Raw genomic sequence first — 19,675 nt, forward strand, 5'->3', positions numbered from 1 at the left:
TGGGAACCTGACACAGGCATGAGTACATGCAAAACATAGGAATGGACTGCACTCTCAAACTGGACAGGGTACACATCTTATGTCACTGTAAACTCCATAGCCCTAAATGCTGACAGACAGCTATACAGTTCCCAACAACCTAGTCCGTTAACCCCTGAGCTGCCTGGGTGACAGGCCCATATGGAAACTTACAAAAATTATTAACACAACACAGAAAACCTGGCACTCACAAGCAGGCACACAGCAATATTTAAAAGCAAAAATGGGAGAGTCAATTGCATTTGGCACCAAACAGTTTGAGCCCAAGACCACATCAAGATCTTTCTCCTCATGGGACCCTAACCAGCAGCCATACAATGCATTTGTATACATTGGGCCCTGTCAGTGAGGTGCAGCCATATTCCCCTAAACACAAGGGTGAGAGGGAAACCAGAAGTGGACTCTTTGCCCAATGTGCCCAACGAAGGCCGAAATGAGTGTCTGGGGTTGCCATGTTCCTTGTTTAGAGAGGGATTGCCTGGTATTTGCTGGACTAACCTTGTTTGGCAGGATCAGACTGATATAGTTCAGGAAGGTTCTTCTCTGTGATATATATATATATATATATATATATATATATATATATATATATATATATATATATATATATATATTTAGAGAGAGAGAGTGAGAGAGAGACTAAATACACACACCTACAGGAAAGTTCTACTATGGGAAAAGCATTACTGGGCTAAAAGAAGTTGCACCCAGGTGGTAAATCGCCATAGAACAGGCTAACAATGGTATTGAGCTGGTTGTTTGTTCCTGTGAGTTCACTTATCTCTGTGTATATATATATATATATATATATATACTGTACATGTGTGTGTGTGTGTGTGTACTTTCCCTGCTTTATTTCAAGCATGTTAATTCATAATCCAAGTTTGGTTGAAGTCAAAAGAAAAAAAAATATCACCCCATAAAGCAGTGAATAAGCATGATCATAGCTTTTTATTTTGTGTACTTTTATTTTATTATAAAATATTTAGCAGTATTCATTTTTATTATTCTCTTAGGTATAAAATACTCTAACTACAAAACATAATCAACCCTCTTAAGTTCTGAGTAAAGACCAGCAGCCCCTGTAGTGCTCAGAGGTGAAACATTGGCTCTGACTTTTTCTGTAGTTATCTCCGTTACCTGAACCATATCATGTTTTTTTGTTACCTGCTTTGAAAAGAACAAAAGTGGAGAAAATTCAAGATGAGTACAAAATGCTGAATCCTCAGGGTACATGACACAGTCTTTTGATGTCTCTCACTCATGCCCTATTTCATACGTTGATCTGAAGGACAGAGATTGCTCTACAAAATATGCTCATGGTTATTTAATGTGATACTTTTGGTAATTTCCCACTATAAAGTATGCAAGAAAACAGTGTTGGAATTGGAATACTCATCTATACCTTGTAAACTGCTAATGCAATTCCGCCCCCTGCAGATTCGCGGCCAATCAGATTCGCCAGCAGGGGGTTGTCAATCAAACCGATCGTACTCGATCGGCTTGATTTGTGGCGATGTCTGTCCGCCTGCTCAGAGCAGGCGGACAGGGTTATGGAGCAGCGGTCTTTAGACCGCTGCTTCATAACTGGTGTTTCTGGCGAGCCTGCAGGCTCCCCAGAAACACGGGCCCTCAAGCTCCATCCAGAGCTTGATAAATGGGCCCCTTTGTATTTAGCTGAATAAGAAATGCTTTATGCAATATTAATTCTGTAATAATAGGTCACTTAATATTGTTTCTCAATAAATGCTCAAGTCAAATTGCTCAAATTGATAATGGTGTTACCTGTTCAAACCTTGAGTCACATGTTCTAATTCTGGCTCCGCTAAGTCAGCTCTTTTTCCTTTTGGGGTTTCTGATATAAGAAACAAAACAATAAAGGGATGTGAAACTCACAATTGAAGCCCCCATATAATGTTCAAGCATACAAAGTAAAAAGGAAAAATGATATCTATCATGTTCAATATTTTGCTCAGTATTTTGTTTAAAAAAACAGAGCTTTTTTCCACTTGGCGCCAAAGCAGCTGGAGTGCATCTTGCAGGATCCAGAACCCTGACCAGTTCTACACAGTGATTGCTTGAACAATGCAGAAGCATGTTTATAAATATACCTAAATGGCTGTGATGATCTTTATAATGTATTAGCAAACAGCAAGGAGAGAGAACAGGAATACAGACTTTATTCAGCAGCATCCATCTTAACAATAACTGCCCGCCCCCTCCAATCACATGACTAAAATGTTAACTGTTTGTAGTGCACAGAGTGAACTAAGCATAACTATTGAACTTAAACTATAACATAAAGCATACACATCATTACATCTTCCCCTTCAAATATGAAACACTTAATATGAGACAAAGTCTTCCCATATTTTTGGTTTAATAGCTCGACCATAACGAGAGAAAGTAACTGCTGGCTCACTAGCAGTACAATCAGTGTCAGGTTGAGAGTCATTCCCAGCATTATCGCAAGCTGATACACTTATGTTGTCCTCAAAGTCCTCAGTAGACTTTACATCCATGTTAGGGAATTCTGTGCATTCATTGCTTTGCTCTTTATTGTCATTGCTGCTTGGTTCCTCGAGTAGAGTATCAGCTGCAGTGTCTGGTCGAAGATGACGCCTGTTGCGTCTCAGTTTCTGTCCACACTTGGTTTTGATTATATATGACCTTGGTGAATTAGCTTCACTGACAATTCGAGCAGGTTCCCATGTATCCCCAGTGACTCTGTGTCTCACAGCTTGCCCAGCCCTGAGTGGACCAAGTAACTTGGTAGATTTGTCAAAATACAGCTTTTGCTTTTTGATGTTTATGTTCCTCTGACCTGTTACCTGATCCTGTGGGATAGTCTGAGGCTGCAATTTCTGTGGTGCAATAGGCACTGTGGTCCTCAGTGCTCTACCCATGAGCAGCTGTGCAGGTGAACATAAACCCTCCATGGGTGTTGCACGATAGTTTAACAGGCCTAGGTACACATCCTGCCCTGATGATTGTGCTTTTCTGATAATGGATTTGGCTATGCCAACATACTTCTCAGCTAAACCATTGGCCTGTGAGTGATACGACTTACTGGTTTGTGCCTGACTCCCCATTCACGCAGAAAGCACTGGAATTCAGCACTTGAGAATTGCGGGCCATTATCAGACACAAGTTCTTCACACACTCCATGTCTCGAGAGTATTGTTTTGAAAGCCCATATGATTGCTGATGCTTTTAGATTTCTCAGCTGTACTAACTCAAAGAATTTGCTGTAGTAATCTACTACTATCAGGTAGTGGTTGTCCTCAAAATGAAAAATATCTGTGGCCAGTCTCTGCCATGCCCGTGAAGGAGTGTTCCATGGTGTGAGAGGTTCTTTTGCATTGTTTTTTTGAAATGTCTGGCAGGTTTCACATGTCTTCACAAGTGTCTCAATATCAAGGTCCAAATTAGGCCAGTAAACCACATCCCGTGCTCTGCGCTTACAAAGAGTAATGCCCAAATGTCCCTGGTGAATTTGCTCCAATATTTCTGCCTGCTGTGATTTAGGAATAACAATACGGTCACCCATGAATATGATATCCGTATGAAAGGATAGTTCATTTCTCACAGGCCAGAATCCCTGCAACTCAGGAGAAAGCTTCTTTCGTTTTTCTGGCCAGCCATTGCACATGACACGAATTAGTTTTTCTAGTACTTTATCTTGTTTGGTATCTTGTCTAATTTTTTCCAGCCGTACATCAGCTATTGGAATATTTACTAGTACTGTATGTACCTGTTCTTCCAATTCAGGTTCATCCCGTGCTTCATGTCCTTCTGGAAACACCCTAGACAGCGTATCTGCCATCGGAATTTCCTTTCCTGGTTTATATTTCACTGTGAGATCATACTGTTGTAGTTTCATAACCATCCTCTGCAGGCGTGGAGGTATAGCAGATAGTGGTTTTTGCATGATGTACTCCAATGGTTTGTGATCAGTTTCCACAACCACTGGGCGACCATAGATATACTGGTGAAATTTCTCACATCCATTTACAATGGCCAACATCTCCTTCTCAATTTGAGCATAATTGGCTTGTGTTGTTGTCAGAGCTCGTGAAGCATATGCAACAGGATGTCCTTGTTGCATTAGCACAGCACCTAACCCAAACTGGGATGCATCCACTTGAAGCACAGTGTTGCAGTTTACGTCAAAATATTTCAGTATTGGCCCTGGATGTTTAGTGATCAGTTTTTTTACTTTCTCAAATGTCTTTTCCATGTTTGCGTCCCAAGACCAAATAGCATCCCTTTGTAGCAATGCACGTAGTGGGGCTGTCAGCTGAGCGAGGCCCTGAGAAAACTTGGATAGATAATTAAAAATGCCTAATGATGTCTCTAGTTCCTTCCTGGAGGATGGGGCCTTCATGCTAATAACTGCTGTTATCTTCTTTGGATCAGGCTTTAAACCCTCTTTGGTTAGAAGGTGTCCAAAATATGTAACCTCTTCTACCCCAATTTGCATTTTGTTTGGATTGAGTTTAAGATTTTTCTCCCGACACCGCTTGAGTAAGGCAATAAGGTTTTTGTCATGTTCTGTACGATCCTTTCCATAAACCAGCAAATCATCAATTATTACTTCAACACCATGTAGACCAGCAATCAACTCATGTGATTTCTTTTGAAATATCTCCTGAGCAGAAGCAATGCCGAAAGGTACCCTTGTGAAACGCCATCGTCCAAAGGGGGAGTTGAAAGTGGTCAGGTGACTGCTGGGTTCATCAAGACGCAATTGCCAGTAACCAGATTGTGCATCTAGTACACTAAACACTGTTGCTCCTACTAGCTTGTGAGCTATATCATCTATGGTGGGGAGTTTGTAGTGTTCTCTCATTATTACTTTGTTCAAATCACGTGGGTCAATGCAAATACGAATTGCGCCTGTGTTTTTCTTCTCTACCACAACCATAGAACTGACCCATTCTGATGGTTCTGTGACCTTTTTTACTACCCCCAACTTCTCCATCCTAGTTAGTTCTTGTTTGACTTTAGCCTCAAGGGATAGAGGTATTTTCCTTGGGGCATGAATGACAGGCTGTGCACCCTCTTTTATACGTATGCGGCTAATCCCCGGGAGGCACCCTAGGCCTTTGAATAGATCACTGTACTCATGCTTAATGTTGTCCTTTGACAGTTCGCTGCACCCACCATCCACAGCCATAATGATCTTTACAAGTCCAATATCTTTACTTGTTTTTAGACCTAATACTGCTGGGGCTTTTGTTTCTATCACAAACAATTGTAAGACCTTTTCAGATCCCTTGTAAAAACATTTTGCATGGCAGCGACCCATCACTTTCAGCTTTTCACCACCATATCCCAACAGTTTTGGTAGGTCTTGAGTCTCTAAGGGGAATTCATTTCTAAGGAGTTCCAGGTATGTGTGGCTTGGCACACAGTTTACTTGTGCCCCTGTATCTATTTTGAATGTGACTGGAGTTTTGTGAGCCCCTATCTGTAGGGTTACATTTGCTTCATCTGCAGACTTGTGTGATTTCTGTACTGCTGCAAGATATATTGGGGTGCAATCTGAGTCTAACCCTGCATTGTCATCATTGTCCTCTATGGCGTGTACAGCCTGTGTTTGTGTCCTTGCAATATGTGAAAACAGTTTACACACCCTGGCAAAATGTCCTCTTTTCTTGCATTTATTACATATATGCCACCTTGCAGGACAGGCAGCATTTTTGTTGTGCATGTTTCCACAGTAGCCACAGGTTGCTTGTGTGTTACTTGTCCCAGTGTCCCACTTGCCTTTTATCCCCTTGTGTCCTCTTTCTTGCCAGTATCTGCTGCTTTGATTTTCTATAGCACTGATCTGGTGTTGTGTTCCTTCCAGTACCTGCATGTCCTTTCTTGACATTTCATATGCTCTAGCAATCCTGATGGCTTTCTCAAGATTTAAATCTTCTTCCTGCAGCAGCTTTTCCTGAACTTCTTTAAACTTACTGCCCATCAGAATACGGTCTTTTATCATATCACCTGCATCATAAAAAGCACAGTCTTTGGCAAGCAAGCGCAGCTGTGTCACCCATTCATCCACAGATTCACCTCCACACTGATTCCTCTCATAAAACATTTTCCTTTGCACTGTGGTGTTTTTCCTTGGATTGCAGTATGCTTCAAACTTTGCAAACAATACCTCTGTTTTTTTTTTGTCATCTGCAGTGATATCCCCACTTGCCTGCCAGGCTCTGCATACATCACGTCCCTTTTGTCCCACACATATCAGAAAGTGTGCTGCCTTCTGTTGCTCAGTCCATCTGTCTGCATCTGGGCCTGCAAACACAAGTTCAATCAGCTCCCTCCATTTTGACCAATTGTCAGAAATGTTCCCTGACTCTAAATCCAGAGAAGGAATGTTCTTTGTGCTGCTGTTTGCTGCCATGTCACTTTTCACCCCACTTCTGGTACCATGTGATGATCTTTATAATGTATTAGCAAACAGCAAGGAGAGAGAACAGGAATACAGACTTTATTCAGCAGCATCCATCTTAACAATAACTGCCCGCCCCCTCCAATCACATGACTAAAATGTTAACTGTTTGTAGTGCACAGAGTGAACTAAGCATAACTATTGAACTTAAACTATAACATAAAGCATACACATCATTACAATGGCCACAGCCAAGAAAAAGACATACAAAGGCTTTTCAAGAGTATAATACTGAACTGACCATTTCTAAGTCACACACCTTGGACATTCTATACTGCAGTGATATACATTTCCATTCCAGGAACACTATACAGTAAAAAGGAATAGTATTAATGCATCAGAGGACTGCATCCTAACCCAGATTCTAGAGGCCAGTAGCTAGGTTTTTACTTTCGTTCATAGATTTTAAGGGGGTATTTTTATGTCTGTAGATTATTGACTTGATTAATTGTAATAAAGAATATACATTTTTTGCACATATGCATAGGACTTTTGGTGTTTCTTGGTAGAATCCATTAATATTCAGCCCATTTGGGACTATGTTTATTAAACATATTAATATGAATGGTTGCTGGCTAGGGAAGACTATCTTTTTTCCATTTTCTATTTTTTTCAACATTATTATTGTACCCCCCAGTACCCCTGGATATAATTAACTCTTTACATATCCAGGGTTCTTCTTCAATAACTACTATTATGGAGCATAAAGTTGGTGGTATATCTTTTTTGAATATATATATTGTCCCTTGGAATCCTTTTGCAATACCTTCTAAATCAATGCATTTGGTAAATATTTTTGTTTTCTATTGCAAAGGGTAAATTATGTTCCAAAAAGTACAGTAACACAGCAGCTGTAATTGTGATTCATGTGCAATGCTTAACATAATAATGAAATATATTGTACCTACGACAACATATTATTCTCATGTTTCATGATAGAAAAAAAGAACCACACAGAAGGCTTAATCATTTTTACGATCATGTCTAAATCAATTCCTTTTTTAAAATAACCAGTCTGCTTACTGCCAAAATTCTGTAACACTATTCACAGACATGTCATGATATCATCTTGCTTAGTGTAAGCTGATTTTGTTCGATTTTAGAAAATTATACAGTCAAGGCAAGGTAATAAATAGACATATGTGCATTTAGTTATTATAATCATTTGGTTCATCACCAGCCACATCAGTCTTGAAGTTTTGCCAAAATGTGGTATGGTCTGAAAAGTAAAATGTTTTTTTTGTCTTTATTTATTAATAAGGTTTGGAGAATGTTTTGGCATATTTTATTACAAACACTGAGTGTTGGATACATTCAATTGCTCTAAACCAAAGGTTATTAACCTTTCGTTCTGTGGAGATTCCCTTAAAAGTCTTGTAAAGCCAATGGAATACTTCTCAAATTAATATTTCAAACTTGTAGCCCATACACCCAATTATGCCATTAATGGCAGTTCTATCTTACATGTTCATTGGAACTTTCCAGTTTTGCAAAACTTTAACAAGCATTGAAAACTACTTTACTTCTTCTATGTATTTTAAAAACAGCTGTAGATAGGAAATACTGTCAAGCTATATAGATGTGTAGACCACCAATGTGAAACACACAATTTCAGTATTTGTTGGCTGAAAGGCTACTACTCTTGTGCAATAGTAGACAAGCTATGTCACAAACATGAAGGCTTAGTTCTATATCCCTTCATGATATATTAATCAAATTTGAGGTGATCCATTGGTAGTCAGTAAAAGATTACATTGCTAATGTTCTAGTTAATCTGTTGGTCTTCATCCTGTATTAAAGAGACACTGTACCCAAAATTTTTCTTTCGTGATTCAGATTGAGCATGAAATTTTAAGCAACTTTCTAATTTACTCCTATTATCAAATTTTCTTCATTCTCTTGGTATCTTTATTTGAAATGCAAGAATGTAAGTTTAGATGCCGGCCCATTTTTGGTGAACAACCTGGGTTGTCCTTGCTGATTGGTGGATAAATTCATCCACCAATAAAAAAGTGCTGTCCAGAGTACTTAAACCAAAAAAAGCTTAGATGCCTTCTTTTTCAAATAAAGACAGCAAGAGAACGAAGAAAAATTGATACTAGGAGTAAATTAGAAAGTTGCTTAAAATTGCATGCTCTATCTGAATCACAAAAGAAAAAAATTGGGTACAGTGTCCCTTTAATGAACATAGTAGAAATCATAATCAAATTATGCTGCAGGTGCAAAAACCTCCCACTTATAATACAAATTTAAAAGTGTATTCTCCTCCAGGTCTGGAATATTCTATAAATATATTCCTGTCTGTGCAGATCTCTCTGATTTATCTCACAAACTGAAAGGTGGCGAGATTGTGTAAAAATACGCAAAACACGAAAAACACATGCATATAAAAAAATATAGACTATTGTAATATACTATACACTGAAAAAAGTATTCTGATTTTTATTGGCTGCACTATTTTATTTTTAAAGTGTGCCCTTACTCCCTCCCAAGACAAACAGGATTATTTTAAAGACCATTCTGGAGTAATTTGATGATCATCAAACTTTTTTTAGAAGTCATTTGTACATCATCAGATATCATCAGACTTGTAAAGTCATCAGCCGATGTAAAAGAAAATCTGGGTGATGACTTAAGAATGATTAGAAGATTACCTTAACGGGGCACTGAACCCAATTGTTTTCTTATGTGATTAAGATAGAGCATGCAATTTTAAGCAACTTTCTAATTTACTCCAATTATCAATTTTTCTTCATTCTCTTGCTATCTTTAGAATGCATCTAAGCTTTTTTTGGTTCAGACCTCTGGACAGCACTTTTTGATTGGTGGATGAATTTATCCACAAATCAGCAAGAACAACCCAGGTTGTTCACCAAAAATGGGCTGGCATCTAAACTTACATTCTTGCATTTCAAATAAATATACCAAGAGAATGAAGAAAATTTGATAATAGGAGTAAATTAGAAAGTTGCTTAAAATGTCATGCTCTATATGAATCACACAAGAAAATGTTTGGGTTCAGTGTCCCTTTAATGATTACTTCACAAGAATGAAAAGCCAGTTAATGACTCTAGAGTTATCTCATTTAAATATTTTGGCATGTGGGCATACTTCAGGATGGCTTCTGATGACTAGTCTGGAGCCATCGATTACTTAAGAATGACTCAAGGAGGATCATTATTTTTGACTAGGGCTGCTAGTCCTGCTCTCTAAGCAAACTCCATTACTTTCTTTGGGAGGCAACTCGCACGGACAGCACTTATTTTTTTATTTTTTTAGAGGAAGAATACCCAGAGGTCAATTCATTTACTTACTGGTTTTAACCAGAACAAAAACTGTGATGCTAGTTTATGATAGGCATATTTAACATAAATGTTGAACTCTACACAGTGAAGATTATTTGTGCGCACCCAAAAGAAATAAAGGGAGCAAACAAAATCTATTAGCTGAGGCCTTTTCTGCTTTTTGTTGCCAAAAGGCCACTTTTTTGATTTGACATAATTAGTGATGTCGCAAACATAAAAATTTGGGTTCGCGAACGGCAAACGCGAACTTCCACAACTGTTCGCGAACGGCCTAACCGGGTGAACCCCCATAGACTTCAATAGGCAGGCGAACTTTAAAACCCACAGGGACTCTTTCTGGCCACAATAGTGATGGAAAAGTTGTTTCAAGGGGACTAACACCTGGACTGTGGCAAGCCGGAGGGGGATCCATGGCAAAAACTCACATGGAAAATTACATAGTTGATGCAGAGTCTGGTTTTAAGCCATAAAGGGCATAAATCACCTAACATTCCTAAATTGTTTGGAATAAGGTGCTTTAAAACATCAGGTATGATGTTGTATCGATCAGGTAGTGTAAGGGTTACGGCCGCTTCACAGTGACAGACCCGTTTAAAGGGACAGTCTGCACAAGAATTTTTATTGTTTTAAAAGATAGATAATCCCTTTATTACCCATTTCCCAGTTTTGCATAACTAACACATTTATAATAATATACTTTTAACCTCTGTGATTATCTTGTATCTAAGCCTCTGCAAACTGCCCCTTTTTTCAGTTCTTTTGACAGACTTGCAGTCTAGCCAATCAGTGCCTGCTCCCAGATAACTTCTCGTGCATGAGCACAGTGTTATCTATATGAAATACGTGAACTAACACCCTCTAGTGGTGAAAAACTGTTAAAATGCAATCTGAAAGAGGTGGGCTTCAAGGTTTAAGAAATTAGCATATGAACCTCCTAGGTTAAGCATTCAACTAAGAATACCAAGAGAACAAAGCAAAATAGGTGATAAAAGTAAATTGGAAAATTGTTTAAAATTACATGCTCTATCTGAATCATGAAAGTTTATTTTGGCCTAGACTGTCCCTTTAACGCACCGCAAACAACCGCAAACAGTCCATTTGCACAACCGCAAACTCCCCATTTGCACAAGGTTGGATCCCAAGCTAGCCATGTCCCGTTCCTTGTCCTCACTGATGTCATTGAAGGTCTCTTCCTCCACCCAGCCACGTACAACACCAAGGGTTCCCGAAAGGTGACAACAAGCCCCCTGGGACGCCTGCTGTGTTTGGTCTTCCACCTCCTCAAAGCCACCTTCCTCCTCTGACTCCTCTTCTTCAGACTCCTCTCTCTGCGTTGCCTCTCTCTGCGTTATTATAAGGTGTGTTAAGTAGTACTATTCCTATCAGTTTAATCCCTGTTCCGTCCCCTATAAGGGGACGTGTATATGGCATCGATTTTAGGAACCGGGAGATGGAAAAAGATGCTTGGTCGGTCCTCCTACTTCAAATTTGGGGCACTGTGCGTGCAATCTAATGTGCCACCAGATAGGAGTGGTGTGTTAAGTATTACTATTCTTATCAGTTTAATCCCTGTTATGTCCCCTATCAGGGGACGTGTATATGGCATGGATTTTAGGAACCGGGAGATGGAAAAAGATGCTTGGTCGGTCCTCCTACTTCAAATTTGGGGCACTGTGCATGCAATCTAATGTGCCACCAGATAGGAGTGGTGTGTTAAGTAAAACTATTCTTATCAGTTTAATCCCTGTTACGTCCCCTATCAGGGGACGTGTATATGGCATCGATTTTAGGAACCAGGAGATGGAAAAAGATTATTGGTCGGTCCTCCTACTTCAAATTTGGGGCACTGTGCATGCAATCTAATCTGCCACCAGATAGGAGTGGTGTGTTAAGTAGTACTATTCTTATCAGTTTAATCCATGTTACGTCCCCTATCAGGGGATGTGTATATGGCATCGATTTTAGGAACCGGGAGATGGAAAAAGATTCTTGGTCGGTCCTCCTACTTCAAATTTGGGGCACTGTGCATGCAATCTAATGTGCCACCAGATATGAGTGGTGTGTTAAGTAGTACTATTCTTATCAGTTTAATCCCTGTTACGTCCCCTATCAGGGGACGTGTATATGGCATCGATTTTAGGAACCGGGAGATGGAAAAAGATGCTTGGTCAGTCCTCCTACTTCAAATTTGGGGGACTGCGCGTGCAATCTAATGTGCCACCAGATAGGAGTGGTGTGTTAAGTAGTTCTATTCTTATCAGTTTAATCCCTGTTATGTCCCCTATCAGGGGAAGTGTATATGGCATCGATTTTAGGAACCGGGAGATGGAAAAAGATTCTTGGTCGGTCCTCCTACTTCAAATTTGGGGCACTGCGCATGCAATCTAATGTGCCACCAGATAGGAGTGGTGTGTTAAGTAGTACTATTATTTAACACAGTCAAAAAAATGTTTTTTTTTTTTTAAATCTTCACTACTTTTACACCAGATATGAGTGGTGGCACTGGGCAAGTGGGCACAGTATACGCTGTGAGCCTGACACACACGCTGGCAGGCAGGGAACGGCAATTAGATTACACAGGAAAAAAAAAAAGCAGACTGATGTTCTAGCCCTAAAAAGGGCTTTTTGGGGTGCTGTCCTTACAGCAGAGATCAGATGAGTCCTTCAGGACTGTAGTGGACACTGAATACACTAGCCTAGCTATCGATTTCCCTATTAAATCAGCAGCAGCTACACTGTCCCTCCACTCACTAAGAATGCAGCTTCCGAATGAATCTAAAATGGAGGTAGGCGGGTCTGGGCGGGACGGTCTGCTGCTGATTGGCTGGAATGTGTCTGCTGACTGTGAGGTACAGGGTCAAAGTATTACTCAATGATGACGAATAGGGGGCGGATCGAACATCGCATATGTTCGCCCGCTGCGGCGAACGAGAACATGTTATGTTTGCCGGGAACTATTCGCCGGCGAACTATTCGCGACATCACTAGACATAATCACAATTGATCTTTTTTGGCTCTTTCCCATATCCTCAAATGTGTTTTCGGTCCTTGCTAAAAGCTGTATTTTTACTATGGAGCCAAAAAGTTCTTGGTGATCACAGTTCATTTTTAAGAGACTTTTCAACACCTTTTCAAGTCCAGTTTTGACTTTTTAACTTTGACACCTAAAGGCACTTGATAAAGCCTAGAAATTGCATTTTGGACATCTTTAAGACTATTTACAAAACTCTGAAATGGCCACAGGAGACCTTAATCACTATTGTATAGGGATCTAGAGTGGACAGGGCAAATATTTATATATGTAAAGGCCATATACATAATTATTGAGCAGATAATATCCTGTACAGCTAAGGGGATCTGCAGGAAAAATCACATCAAGACCCCAACATCTACAAATGGCATGCAGTAATATCTTAAAGTTCATGTTTGATTCTAAATCACATATGTACTCTAACAGTACTGGCCTATTCATAACCGGGTCTTAAAAAGGGATTGCGCAATTGTGAAATCCATAGGAATCTATTGCAATCAGTTTCCATCCACACCACTGCTAAACCATCTGAATGCTAACTATATGTTATCATGATAGTTATTCTGGGCACCATTTTATAATAGCTACATTGTCACTTTAAATATTTGACAAGTATTGTTTTTAACAATATTTATTTTTAATGTTTGATAAAGCACCGTTTCCATTTTGCAATGATCTGATAAAAAAGATGCCGACTACAGGTCTCTACTGAAAAATGTATTATATCTTCTTATACTGGATTTTAAGAGTATTTAAATTTTAGAGCCTTAACCTGCTCCCTTGCAACATTATATAGTCATAGAAGATGTTCAAATGAAATTACGCCTTCATGTCCAGGATTTTATAGGTCACGCACCTTTATGCACGCCAAATCCAAACATGGTCACAACAGTGAGTGTTTCTACTTTAATGCACTTATAAACTGGAATACTCCTTAGTGGGTTCAGTAATGTAGGCTGCTAATTGTATAGCAACACAACAGAGGTGTCTTGTAATTACAAGTTGTTTGCTGTCCCTTTAAGTTGCAGTGGGCATTCTATGTTAGACTCTAATGTTTAAATACCCTAAAAGAAGTAAATTAAAGGGCTCTTACAGTGGCCCTGCAACTCTTCGTGTTTAACCCCTGCAAAGAATTACTTATCCAAAGAGCAAACTACAAGTGAGCCAATCAGCAGCAGTAGTCACACAATATTTACTCAGCTGGATTGTGGTTCACCAGCCAATAGCACTTGGGACCAGCAGTTCTCTTCAGCTTCCAAGAGGTACGTTAACTAAGTGTTTAAAGACCGTTCGTCTATTCAGCAGAGGTAGTCATTGAGTTGGAATAGTAGACTGCACAGAAACAGGAATCTTTGCACAAGCAGGAATTTACTCAGGGAGTGTAGTGTACTTGGTAACAGGAATCTGTACTGAAGAATCAGTTCACTAAGGAAAGGTCTAGCAGGTCCATAGAGTTTACCACCACCATGTATTTTAAAGTATGCCTCCCAACCACTGCTAGAGGTAATGGAAGGATTGCAGGTGGTCCATGGGCCTATCCAGGAGATCCATGGGGTATCTGGGTAGAGCTTGAATGGGGCTTGTCAGTCCCTTAAAACTGGAATATCTAGGGGCTGCAGACGGGAAGCTGTACATACACATGAAAATCCCACATGATGTGCAACGGTTGGGAGGTATGTCATAGGGACAGTAAATACAGTACATTGAAATTACAATATTTTTCTGCAGTTTTCCAAAAGATTAACATATCAGCAAAGTATGAAATGTATTAGAGCAGATTTGTTTGCTTGCATGTTTGCTTCAATTGTTTTGCAATAATCATACTTCAGCAACCACTTTTATTTATTTGGAGTAGCCATCCAGACTTGAGTCCACTGTTACAGTGTTTGGTTTTAGTAGAAATTATAGCAGACTGCAAATTAAATACAGATAAGGGGTAAGGTTAAGCATGCGACACCTACCATGTGCTCTTTTAGTTCTCAGGACTGGAAAATCCAAAATTTTAGACATAAATTACAGGAAAAGTGGGCAAAATAAATAGTGCAAAACTGTTTTACTATGCATAATTAAAGTGATGGTAAACTGTCCCCTTTGTATAAACAGGTCCAGAATGTTAGCAATATTTTAGATGGAGTTTAATTCATCAGTTGTAATGAAGATACATAAATTCAAATACCCTGTCCTCCAGCTGACCACTTCAAAAGTAATTTCTTTTTGTGAGCTCACATTTTAAACTGTTCTCCAATCATTGCTCTAGCCATACGGCACTAACACAATTTATTTGTTTGTGGCTAGAGTGCTGATTGGAGATCAGTGCAAGCTGAAAGTTAACAAAAAAATATGTGTGACTTCCGGTGGGCGGGCCATAGGAACGGTCGCATGAAGAAGGAGCTCCGCGACCGCTCCTGTAATAACAGCAAAATCTGTTACCTAAACCCGACCAGACAACTACCTTGGGCTGTAGGGAGAGAAGCTAGCCCGGTAAATAAAAGGAGGGAGCGAGAGACCTGCTCCACCACCGGAGGGTAAAGTATTTAGTAGCGCGATTGGCGCAGTACGATCCACTCACGTGGACGAAGAGTAACTGACTTTGTAAGTTGATTAATGGCACAGACACACTGAACTGAGTACTTTGACAATCGGAGTTGGAGGGAGAATAGCATAGAGATACAAGGCTGTAAATCATCTCGCTTACCGCGACCACAAGGTATTTATGTCTCAGGCCTCATAAAGCAATACTGAAAAAAAAAAAAAAGAAAGAAACAATTACTGATGATATGGCACCCAACACTTGCAACACAGTCAATAGGCTTTTCAAATATGCCTATAGCACACAATACGGAGATGCAGAAAAGGGACATTAAATGACCGAAACACAAATGACCGGACATCTCCCTCTCCGGACTTAAACAGTTACAAGGCCCCGGATGTGAGGGTAGAAGGCCACACTAATGTAACATTGAGAAGCTAGGTGGGTGCTTTCATATCATTACTAGGACATTTCATACTCATAATTAAAGCTGCAAGCACCCCCTATAAGGAAAGGCAAACAAAAAGTGGTGTATACTTCCAACACAAACTGGGGATAAAAGAGAGATCTGAATCTGAATCAAGGGCACAGCACCCAGACATACTAGGAACTACATTTAGACCTTGCGGTTTGGCGCAGGTTCGGTGGCCTTTTTTCTTACAAAAATCAATGTATGCAGAAATATTACAGCAGCTTCCAGAAAGCTACGAGCACAATGGTGGCAAGAAATAAACAAACAGACAGGAAAGCCAAACATCAGGCTGAGATGCAGGTGGCGGCAGGAGGAGGGGAGACTGAATGCGACGCCATGAATCTAGACCCACACCCTATAGTCGCACAGCTCTCGGCCTTATTTCTCCCCAAAATGGAGCAATTGCAAACTGGCCTAGACGCCATGGCGGCTGACCTGAAACAGATGGCCAACAGAATCACCAGAGCGGAATATCGGGTGTCAGGGGTAGAAGATCTACAAAGGTCCCAAGCCACAACTATAACAGCACTACAAAAGCAAAATACAATACTATCAGAGAAACTAGATGATCTAGAAAATAGATCGCGAAGAAATAACCTCCGTATAGTGGGGCTGCCAGAAACTGTGGCCAGCACCACCCTCATCACATTTGCTGAAAAAACACTGCCAGAGATCCTGAAAATACCAAACTCCTTGACGCCCTTTTGTGTAGAGAGAGCACATAGGGTGGGGACCCCAGGAGGGAACAGAGATCAGTCAAAATTCCAGAGACAAGTAATGGTCAAGTATCTAAACTTCCAACATAAGGTGACCATCCTTAGAGCATACAGACAAAACGGCCCGATACAGTTTGAAGGGAGAAGGCTACTGATTTTTCAAGATTACTCAATCGAGGTAACCAGAAGAAGACGAGATTTTGCGCCATACTGTAAAACACTCATAGAAAAAGGAAGACAAGTTTCACTACTGTACCCTGCAAAGTTGAGGATCCACACACCAACGGGACATAAACTCTTTGACTCCACTAGACAACTGCAAAAGTTCCTAGAAGAAGAAGAAAAAGACACTGCTGCAGGAAGAAATGTCCCAGACTGACATTGTGAGAGTCTGAGATCCATTCTCGGGACACCCCTTAGGGGGTGAAATTGTTATTGTTCTGGGGGATGGGGCCTAATCGCCCTTAGAGTCATGATGAGAGCCCTCGATGCACATTTTGGATACAGAATCAGGAGGAGTTACATACAGTAAATTAATTTGAAGGTAAAGGATCTTGTTATAATTGTCTATAAGATTCGCTTCAACAACCATGTCATAGGTGAGGGAGATAAAGGTTAAATAGTCCCTACTCTTAGGTACTTATAAAAGAGATTAAATGTTGATATTATTAGCTATGTTAGCTATGTTAGTTTTGTTATTTCTTTTTGTTGTACACTGTAATTATGTATGTTATATTTTATCTGTTGAGCATGTTGTGTGGATAGTCTTGTGTAACGATTACTCAAACCTGTACAGGGGTTGGGAGCTTAAACCTGATAATTTCTTATGTGTGTATTATGATGTTGACCCTAACCAAATACTCAATCTTGCAGATAGCAGTGTGTTACTTTGCCATATGACAGGCTTGACTGAGACTGCTTATGACACCATGAGACGGTATAAGACACGTAAACACGGTAAGATACTTCCTTATAAAAGCTGTATAGAGTCATGGAACAACTAAATATCACTGCGTGGAATGTGGGAGGCATTACGTCTCCCATCAAACGCAAAGCCATTCTAAAACACCTTAGATCCCTTAAAACTGACATAGCTATATTGGAGGAAACTCATCTAACTCAAGTAGAACACCAGAAACTGAAACAGGGCTGGGTCGCAGAAGTAGTGTACACCCCATACGAATCACGCAGAGCGAGGGGAATAGCGGTCCTCTTTAGAAAAGGACTCCCATACAACATAATTAACAAGACAATAGACACGGAAGGGCGTTACATTATCCTACATCTTAAAATACAGGAGCTTGCTCTGGTGCTGGAGTATATGGGCCACCCAACCAGAAGCATGAATTTTGGACCAGGTTGCACAATAAACTATTACCATTTATTCACCTCCCATTGGTGATAGGAGGGGATTTTAACATTGCTCCACAAACTCCCTTAGATAGATTTAGAGACCCGGCCTGGAGGGGTACCACCCCTGGAATCAACAAGAATGCTAAAATAGAGACCCGCATCATGACTAAATTTCGAAACACACTGGGACTCAGAGATATTTGGAGAGACAGGAACCCAGAAGGGAAAAATTACACTTGCATTTCCACCGCGAAGCATACCCTGTCCCGCATATACTATTTCTTACTCTCCACATCACTGACCCCGAAAGTGGAAAACGCAAAAATACTAGACATAACCCTCTCAGACCACACGCCCATTCAGTTGCGAATAAGCCTGGGGGCACTAGGAAGGAGGGGAAACACATGGAGATTCCCAGCATACCTATATAATGATGTTAACTTTCACACCTTCCTTAACAAGGAGTGGCAGCACTATAGCGAGGCCAACTTTGCCCATAGAGGCAAACCGATGCTATTCTGGGAGGCCGCTAAAGCGGTCTTGAGAGGAGCAATCACAACCTATACGATAAAACTGAAAAAACAATATAAAGCAAGAGCAGAGCTCCTCCTCCGACAACTTAAAAATGCATACAATAAATACTTAAGATACCCCACCACACAAAACAGAGAACACTACTATGCGGTCAAACAACAAAGGGACACATATCTGTTAGATAGCTCCTTAAGAACATTAAATAGAGCTTCAGGCCTCTTCTACAGGCATGGTAACAAGACGGGAAAATATCTGGCAGCACTGACAAAGATTATAAGGCCGAACAACTTAATAACTAGCATAAAAGTGGGGGACTCCATGGAGAAAGACAAGGATAGGATAGCGCAAGCCTTTAGGGAGTATTACCAAAACCTTTACTGTCCCGCAGACATTGACACTGGGCTTAGACAACAATTTTGGTCCCATCTGCAACTGCCTCGCCTATCTGACTCAGAGTCGGATACATTGAATTTACCCATAACCAAACAGGAAATAACCTGTGTTATCAGGGGTTCCCCACAAGGGAAAACGCCAGGTCCTGATGGACTGCCTGGCGAATTTTATAAGATCTTGCTCCCCAGTGTTGTGGAGGACCTAGAAACACTATATAACGGCCTACTGGCTGGACAAATTGATATCTCAAATAGATTTGTAGAAGCTAATATTACGCTGATAGCCAAACCAGGAAAAGACCCAACTCTGAGGGAGTCGTACAGACCCATCTCGCTCCTAAACAGCGATTATAAAATTCTAACTAAAATCCTAGCAAATAGGTTAATGAAAGTTTTGCAATCCCTCCTACATAAAGATCAGACGGGATTTGTTAAGGGCCGTTCCTCTGTCTCGAATATTAGAAAGCTTCAGTTAATTCTTTCCCACTACTGGGTTAACTATAACAAATCGAACACACCTTCTCCGCTCCCGGAAGCGTGCCTTCTGGCCGTGGACGCGGAGAAGGCTTTTGATAAAGTCTTATGGGGACATTTATTCTATTCTTTAGAGAAATTTGGGATCAGAGGGGAATTTCTGCAAATGGTCCGGCGGCTTTATTCTGACCCTAGGGCAGCATTGATTATTAACGGAGGACTCTCCGAATCCTTCAAACTAGGAAGAGGGACCAGGCAGGGATGCCCCCTTTCCCCACTCCTATTCGACCTGGCATTAGAACCGCTGGCAGTGAAAATTAGGGATACACTACAGGGCCTTAAGATAGGGAAAGAGACGATTCATCTGTCTCTGTA

This window comes from Bombina bombina, chromosome 2 (assembly GCF_027579735.1).
Source record: "Bombina bombina isolate aBomBom1 chromosome 2, aBomBom1.pri, whole genome shotgun sequence".
NCBI classification, from domain to species: domain Eukaryota; kingdom Metazoa; phylum Chordata; class Amphibia; order Anura; family Bombinatoridae; genus Bombina; species Bombina bombina.